General features: G+C 32.1%; 1 long non-coding RNA gene across 1 annotated transcript; it reads left to right on the top strand.

The window, feature by feature from the left end:
* Positions 1–2,080: 2,080 nt before the first annotated feature.
* On the top strand, positions 2,081–6,343 carry LOC123529783 (uncharacterized). Its single transcript, XR_008370020.1, has 5 exons — positions 2,081–2,142; positions 2,601–2,700; positions 3,213–3,311; positions 3,714–3,798; positions 4,407–6,343. It is a non-coding gene; the product is annotated as an uncharacterized LOC123529783 (long non-coding RNA).
* The last annotated feature ends 2,839 nt before the right edge of the window (positions 6,344–9,182 follow it).

Here is a 9,182-nt window from a genome sequence, read left to right as displayed (position 1 = left end):
ATTCATGCCTTATTTTTTTATATTAAAAAAAACATTAGACTCTTTTCAGACTTTTAGAGCATTCAATGATATGAAAACCATTATGTATTATGTATAAACATGTCTTATTATCAAAAATGAACAATTATTGACATTATGTCTTTAAGAAAATTTAATTCGTTTGAGAAACATCACCTAAATAATGCCCCATGAAAACAGCGATTTGCTTTTTTAGCGTAGGTAGACATTTTTCGCAAAAAAAAACTTATTCAAGAAAATTTACAATGAAAATGGTTAGATCTCTTCTGTACTATAAGCATAAACATAAGCAAAATTATTTAACTGTCACTCACTTCATCAGCACTATTATACAGATTTATTCCATAGCATGGAAATACATTTTGGAGCTTATGTAATTCACTGAGAGTCATTTTCGGTTTGTGTAGTATCGTCCTAAATACAATTGTGAGTGTTCGACTGTAAAATAAAAGATCAGGTAATATACGGATTTAATTTAAATTTGAACAAAAATACCTTAAATGTATATGTTTTATAACCATGGTGATTCTAACCCTAACCTTTAGTCAGTATATTATGCACATTATACACTAAATGCGTGCAGACATGCAAAAAAATGAGTATTTTTGCCGTGCGTTCCATTTGATAATAATTCCGCGCATGCGCAGAACGGCTGCACCAACTCTGCAATGAGAAACATTCGAACATTTATGTCAACACCGGTTTCGTATTTTCACGTGAAAACGGTCGAAAACTGAGAGGTTATCAACAAATTAAGGCCCGTGTGCAGGATTTGTTTGCTGGGGGGGGGCCAACCTGGGGTGGGTTCGGGAGGGGTATCCCCTCCCGATTGCGAAATTTTTTTAATATGGCACATGAATAGATGCATTTTCCTGCTACCTGAAACACCTTTAAGGATGCATGAATGTATCATATATTTAAGGAAAAGTCTACTTTTTCATCATTTCATCAAGCCTTTTTCAATGTATGTATGATTGTACAGTCACAGTGTATGGACTTATTTTTCTGTATGATACCCAGTTGAAAAAAAAATGTTGAAGTTTTAAGATGATTATTAAGAAGACTAGCTACTAGACTATGATAATTTTTTCACATTTTTATGATTTCATGTAGTGAACTGAGCCAGTCTATATACTATGTCCAATATTACAATTTTAACATCAGTCCTCTTAGAAAATTATTCGGCCATTTTGCAAATAGGATACCCTTGATAATTAGACTAGCCACTAGACTGATAATTACGATATTTCTATGAATTTGTTTTCTTTTTTATGTTCATAGAGACAAAAGCCACTCTATTCTAGATTTAGATTTCCAACAAAACAAACGAAGTATTATGACAATTACTATTTACATCATAGATTTCAAATGAGAATGAACTCTTAACTGTACCAAAGATCTATAAAAATAAATAGATGTGTATTTTATACTTCTTTGACTGTACAAACTATAACATCACAGCACATATTAAAGGATATTTTTATGTATAAAACCCCTCATAAGTAACGAGTTTTAGATGCGTTTTGTGAGATTTACTGAGAAACTACTTTTAAAACTATGGGAGTTTTTAAGTAAGGTTATTGGACCCAAAAGGGTAAAATTGATAGAGTAGTTTCAAATTCATAATTGTTGTAAAATAAAAAGATAGGATAAATATCTATCAATTTAATAAATTTGGGAAATGTGCCTTAATGTAGAAACAAAATACAACCATCATAATGTTTCAATTTTCAGATTCATTTTAAGATTTACTTAACAAAACCAACAATGTTCTGATCATTTTATAACACTTCCAAAGAGTAAAAAACATAATAATTTCTCCACTACCCAATCAAGTACCGATCAATGAAGCATGCACAGATAAAATTTTACCTGTGACATGCCTGGGGCTAATTTCCACTACCGGACACGGTTTTATGGCTCTTTAGCCTGTGTATTGCTGTCACATCAAGCCAGTTGCGCTGGTGTATAAATTTGTTAATTGAGGGGCCCATAGTAATAAAAATCGTAACTAGGCAGCCAGCTGGGGGGGGGGGGGGGCCGGGCCCCCTGGCCCCCCACCTGGACACGTGCCTGAAATTATAAGTTTACGGGTTCCATGAGGATTTTTCATGCATTTAAACGGTAAGTATAATGTTTATGGATTATTCAATACAGTATGAAAGTAAACTGTTACGCTTTAAATGGAAATTGTGAAAGAAAAGCCGATAAGAAAATACTGACTTTCTACTTTCACTTTCATTGTCGCTTTTTAAATTGCCCAAAAATGTTCTTTCTATTAATTTGTTTTTTCTTGTTTTTTGTTTGTAGATACATAATCCTATAGCAAATTATTGTGTGAAATGACAGCTTATTTAAAGCATCTGTGATTAACTGGGCCTAAGTTTACCGATTTTTCCTTTTAGAGTGACCTTTGACCTTATAATAGCTTATAGTCTGTTCTATGTATTTTAGCTGTAGTCAGAACAGAATGTAATTGAGATCAAATGAATTTTCAAAATAAACTGTTGCAAATTGTGGGGAAAGAATAACATAATATATTCATTATAAGTTATTGAAATATTATAATTACCTCATTTCAGACAGAAGTACAAGTAAATAGATGACATATTAAAGTGGCTGCAGAAGCTTGAAAAGTTAGATAGAGCAGGGGCAGTCAAATTAGTGGGATAATACTTCTATGTAATTTCTTTTTAAAGGCAATTTATACAGGATGGAATGGTATCACATACAATGTTTTACAATTTACATGTAGTTTTATCTCTCTTTATGATGTTGAGAGTAAACAAGTCAGTGACATCTAATTAACACTTGTAAACTATTGACAGGTGATATTAGACAGCATTTAATAAAATGCAATTATTGAATGGTTTGCCTATCAATATTAAAAAGAGCAAACAGTTGACAATTAACAGGCATGTCATTCTTTTAAATGACACCATAAATAAACTTTCATAATTTGTTTTTCTTCAACTTCTGGGTTTAGACTGGAAGCCATTCCAAACTATGAACTGGTAAATTATATAAGGAGTCATGTAATAATTATGGATGGGATACATTATACTTTAATGGACAATAATAATTTGAAATAATAATATTTTTTAACATCAAGGTGTTAAGGTGGTTTATAAAGATGGTGTTATGGTTTTTGCATGATGAGTCTTTTCACAGATTTTATCATTTATATATTTCAGGGTGTCCAACATGTCTAGTCAGGTTGACAGAAGTGAAAGATGGTCTGATGGTACAATGATGTACAAATGATACTCTTTAACAAGTTTAAGATGCCAAGGGTAATATAATGCCAGTTATTAAAATTACATTCCCCTAAACAGATACACATTGTAAATGTCATTAAAATGATTTTATGAAGTTTCATGAAGGATGGTACAGTCAACCATTTTGAATCAAGAAATTTTGACTTAGGTAAAGATATCTATTCAGACTGCTTAACTCTTAGCCTTTCATATGATACAGAGATAAAAGAACTACTATTGTCAGCCACTGACCATGTTTCAAAGCTTTTAAATACACTATAGCATTAACCATTTTGTTTAAATATCTTTTTAATGCAATGTTTTCTTGATATCTGTCACTTGATGTTTTCAATGGATTAGAGTCCTAATTTAATGTAAAATCTGTAAATTTCAGTAATTGAAGTACAAAATTTGTAGGAAGCTGTTTCTTTATTTCAGTGTAAAATGTTCTGTGGATTCATATGATGAGAATGCCAGTGTTGATCTGTCTGACTTAATTAAACACAGATATTGATACCTTCAGGTAATTGTTTACAATATTCAAAGAGTTACACTGTAATTCAGTTATTGATTTGGTATATATCACTTCTAGAGGCTTGTGTAAAGTTTATTTCACATGAGACCAAGGGTCAAGTATGATATATAAACTTTACACTTACAAAAAGAAATTATACAGTACCAAATAATTACAGACTTATGAATGTAACTTTCCAAATATCTTACATTTTTCTCCTGAAATTAATTAAAAAGGTAAACACAATTCTATTGTTATAAGCTTAAAAAGGTGAATGTAAGATATAAATTATGAAATGTCGAGTATAAGGTGTGTTATTTTCAAAGTATTTAAGATATAGAATAAAATATAGCCTGCCATCATAATATTCCAAAATAAAAAGTGTGTCATACATATATTTAGGTCAAATAGTAAGGTCAAGTGAGTGACTTAGGGTCACTATTGGCCTCTTCATATATTCTACTAAAATGGGTCTTATACATAAGATATGTTGAAGTTTTATTAATCCAGTAACACTGTTATTCTACCTTATATTTAGAAATATACATATTTTGAATATTAAAGAGCTGCAGACACCTCGAATACAGAGTTACTACAATATGCATTTCTTTCTTCAGATATATACCTGTGAAATCTTCAGTGTCACCGTTCAACTATTGTTCAAGATCAGTGTCTGCAGCTTGCACAGTTTAGTATAGAGGAGCCTTCTGAATCAACTTTGTTACATATTTGCTGTTATTGTAGGACACACATGTAGAGAGCAACAAATCCTGTCCAGCCGTGCATGTAAATGTGATTCAGAAACTTTGAGAATATGTAAACATTACACTGTTTTAATTTTCAAAATACTGTGTCTTGCAGTGTATCAGTACTGTTTTGTCTCAGTTTATAGCACAGTATGTTCACAAATCAAACTTAAGACCATAGTGATCAGTATTATTAAAATCATTAATAATTTGTATGGTGACAAAATTTAATTTCATGCAATACCACAGTGAAACGTTTGATAATTTTCGCTTTAAAAGTTGTAAGTTTAAAGTTGGCATAAATTGTTTTTCTCCTTCATAAATCTAAAAAGTGATTGGTCATTATAACTCAGTCTTAAAACATTTGTTTATTGTACGTGTCATGGCCCATAACTCCTCCATATTACTTGTGTTTTGTCCTTTTTCATTTCACTGAAGAATAGGTAAAGGTATTGCACATCCATTTTATAGCATCCCTATTTTGTAAAGTGTTGTATGTAAGGTTTTATCTCGGAATTATGTCTCATCTAAAGGTGGGCAGAGGTATTAATTATGCCTTCTCGTCTATCCGCATTAAGCCTGTCTGGCTTTAAAAGGACAAGCTGCTGGCCAGATTTTGATGAAATTTCACAAGACTGATTAGTACCAAGCATAGTGTTGTGCATATCGCTTGCATGTTTCGTTGCGATGCACTAAATTGCAGCCAGAGCTAAAAATAGAAAAATCCTGTCGGCTTTCACAGGTCAAAACTACTTAACAGATTTTGATGAAACTTCACAGGAGTGATCAGTACCAAGTATACTTTTGCATATCACCGACACTTTCCATTTTGCTGCACAAAATAGCCGCCACAGCTAAAGGTATACATAGGTGGGAGACATATTTTGTCATAAAAATACCTAAAACACCTTCCACTTTCGTCTTTGTTAATGAAAAATGTAACAAACGTCTTACAATTGCAAACTGTAATAATTTGACATTAAATGCACTAGTTCCATAACTGCATTTGGTTTTTTCATAATTATTGCCCTTTTCTTACCATAGCAATATTTTGTGTAACATGTTACCTCATTAAGCATCATAAGATCAGAAAGTTCTATGACTCAGAAATGTTGGCCCTTTTGTACTTGTCATGAGTATGTTTTCAGTATTTTATATTGTCATTATTTTTTGTTGTGCCAGTTTACGGAAATGAAGACTTAGTTGTACAAATGTGTGCCTGTGCCTGTCCTGATTTGTTTGTCTGGACAATATATTATTGATTAGTCTTCACGAAACTTTGCAGGTTAATTTCCTTAGGTTCCCTGTCAACTTTGATAGTGGCATGGTTACTTTAGAAACACTAAAGTGATGTCACCACTGTACTAGTCAAACGTTTTGTATTTCAGATTTTATATCACATTACAGGCTACTGGTCTTTATCAGCCTTCATAAAACTTTCATAAAAGTTTCCAAAAATGTTGTATTTTGATTTGAGCTGGCATTATTCAAACAGTAAGAAGTAGTACTATAAGGCAACATTTGACCTCTTTTGCAGTACTTTTTGATTTTCTCTGTTACTATGAAGTTTCCTTTTCCTAGAAATTAGTTGGCTTATTTTTGATGGTCTTATGTTTTTAATGAATTGTAGATATGTTCTTTATCTCATGAAAATGTCCATTTTTATATAATTCATATTTTTTACTGTCAACTAAGTGCAATACCACATACTTATATCACTTTCATTAACATACTTGTACTATTTTCATAAAACAATATATAAATCATAATATTTCATATAAACAGAATTAAATAAATATTTAAGAACATCAGTGTTTTCTTTGATTGCTACATGAAACAGACCATAGGTCAATTTAGGGTCAGTTCTGACACTTTATATGCAAATTGGTAAGGAAGATAACAAGTACTGTCTTAAGTAACCAATAATTTGTTACACAGTTACCTTCCCTTTACACAGGTAGGACTATTTGTTGATGATCATCTTTTGAACATTATTCCATTAATGATGACAGAACATTGAAAATAAAAGTTGTTGTATCATGCAATGACATCATATATGACAATATTTACTTTTTTATTCCATTTTTTTAAATATTCTTTAAATTAGGTACAATGCCTAAATACTCCCATGTTTGATAATACCCCGATCGACGTTATTTATGTTTTTGACAACATAGAAAATGACGTCACCCGACCTTCAGCTATTTCCGGAAGTAAAGAAAATAAAAGTAGACATGCTAAACTTGAATAAACATAAATCCCAAAGGTGTCCGTAACGGAGCAAGGGTACATAGAGATTTTTGGAACTTCGTCAAATCGCTCAAAACGTCCTTTTTGATGTTGTCTGAAAGTGTCAGTGTATACCTCGGATGTAAGATATTTCCGTATTTGAGAGCTGCAGACCTAGACATTTCAGAAATATTTTCAAAATGAATTTCGTGTAATAAATGTTGATTTTAGTGAATCGTGAAAGGGCCATCAGACGCTAAAACAGTTTATTATGTTACAGGTGCGGAAAGGATATACAGATTTCTAAAAATATATTTGTTATAGCTATTTTTGTTTCAGAGGTCTGTTTTCGTACAAACGTGTTAAACAATGTTGAAAAAAAAACCTATTTTTTAGAAAAAAATATCAGAACACCGGGCACATTTTTATGCAATATCTCGCCAGGCATATGTATGTTTTGTTTTTTTTACAACACAGAACATGACGTCAATCGACCTTCAGCTATTTCCGGAAGTTAAGAAATTGAAAGTAGAAATGCTAAACGTCGCCTTTGTATTGGTCGATAGTCAGGGATCACGCGCAGGGGTCACCCCGTCAAAATGTATGCGCGTGTTTTTTTTTTTTTTTTTTTTTTTTTTTTTTTTGCTAATAGGGAGTTAATTTTCAGCATTTTTTAACAATTTGAAAATACATGGGCTTAAGCACGACATGTAAGCTTTTCAGCTACGAGAAAAACATTTGAACTTGGAATAAAATCCACAAATCCTAAAGGGGTCTGTAGCGGAGCAAGGGTACAGAGAGAGTTTTGGAACTTCGTAAAATCGCTCAGAAGGTCCTTTTTGATATCGTCTGAGAGTGTCTGTATATGTCTCGGATGGAAGATATTTCCGTATTTGAGAGCTGCAGACCTAGACATTTCACAAATATATCAAAATGAATTTCGTGCAATAAATGTTGATTCTACGGAATCGTGAAAGGGCCACCAGACGCTAAAACGTTTTATTACGTTACAGATGCGGAAAGGATATGAAGTGTTGGCACAGTTTCCCTCTGTTGTCAGTATTGATCCGTATATTTGTATCATTATTGCACAGGAAAAGAACTGAAATTTTATATCGTTCCGTTTTACAGCTCAACAGCGCTTGGCTAAAATCCAATTATCTAATTAGTTATACACCTGCGTATTATGTCACATAAATATAGCAGTTCATAACAGGAACGGAGTTGAATGGGAAGTAAATGTTTTATCACATAAATTTGATATTTTAAAAAATGGAAGGTAATGTTTATTATTTGTTTTATGGTTTCTTTCTGCATGTTTATAAATACATTGTACATTTTGTTGTACGAGTATTTCATCAATTCAAAGGCATTTAAATCGAAAGTTGTGAGTTATTTGGTGACTATAAATGTAAAGATTTTCAATCACGGCGGGTAGACAACTCAGGGGATTTATGTCCAGCCGCTGTGTTAAACAAGGTCAGTTATTAATGAGAAATATCGAGTTTTCTCTTTTTGGTTATCGATTGTGTTAGACTGAATTGTTTCCCTTACACTAGCAAAAGCCGTTTATCAACAATTCCATCACCGCTTTGCTGGAAAATACATTGAAATGAAGCCGGCATATCATCTCGTAGAAAGCAACATAACCTTCAGCATTTTAGTTTAAGTTGATCATTTTCGTTATAAATCCCATTTCTTAATAGAGTAATTTAGAAATATTTAAAAACATAAACCATTTCTGTAAAAAAAAAAGAAACATGAAAAAAAAAAGCATTATGTTATATTGTGATGTTACGTAATTCGTCTTTTCACGAATTCACGAAACAGAAAACGAAAATATTTAGATAAATTTCTTTGCTTTTGTTTCGAAACTTTAACTTCCTCCATAAGAAGACGGCCGAGATTTGTACAGAAATTTTCTTCCTCGAGAAAAATGAGACTAATGTGAAGATACATGTATTCCTATTTTGTTTGCATGCTCTTGTCTATATAACAGTAGTTTAGTGTTACTTTACATTCTTGAAAAACATTATAAAAAGTAATAAACTAAGCCATACGGTATCTGACATAGGCACTTGCAATGCCAACTTTATGAAAATCGAACAGTTTAACAAACTTAATGAAACACGCATGTAAGTGAAACAAGCATGAACATTTGATTGATTACCCTTTTACTTGATCCTTTCTGTAAACTTCCAGGTTAGAAGAAAGAAGGAAACTGTTGATGTTACATTTCAATCATCAAATAAAATTTTCTTAAAGACCCACCACGACCTAATGACCTACTTTTCCCTCCAACATGAACTTCGTACAAATCATACTGATAATACTGGTACAATACAGCTATTGTACAAGATGACAGGTGGACAATATAGGCCCTCCCTAAATTAATGTGTTTTCACAACTTCATCTGCA

This window comes from Mercenaria mercenaria, chromosome 2, assembly GCF_021730395.1.
Source record: "Mercenaria mercenaria strain notata chromosome 2, MADL_Memer_1, whole genome shotgun sequence".
Classification (NCBI taxonomy): domain Eukaryota; kingdom Metazoa; phylum Mollusca; class Bivalvia; order Venerida; family Veneridae; genus Mercenaria; species Mercenaria mercenaria.
Note: the sequence above shows the minus strand (reverse complement) of the source record. Positions and strands in the feature narration are given on the sequence as shown.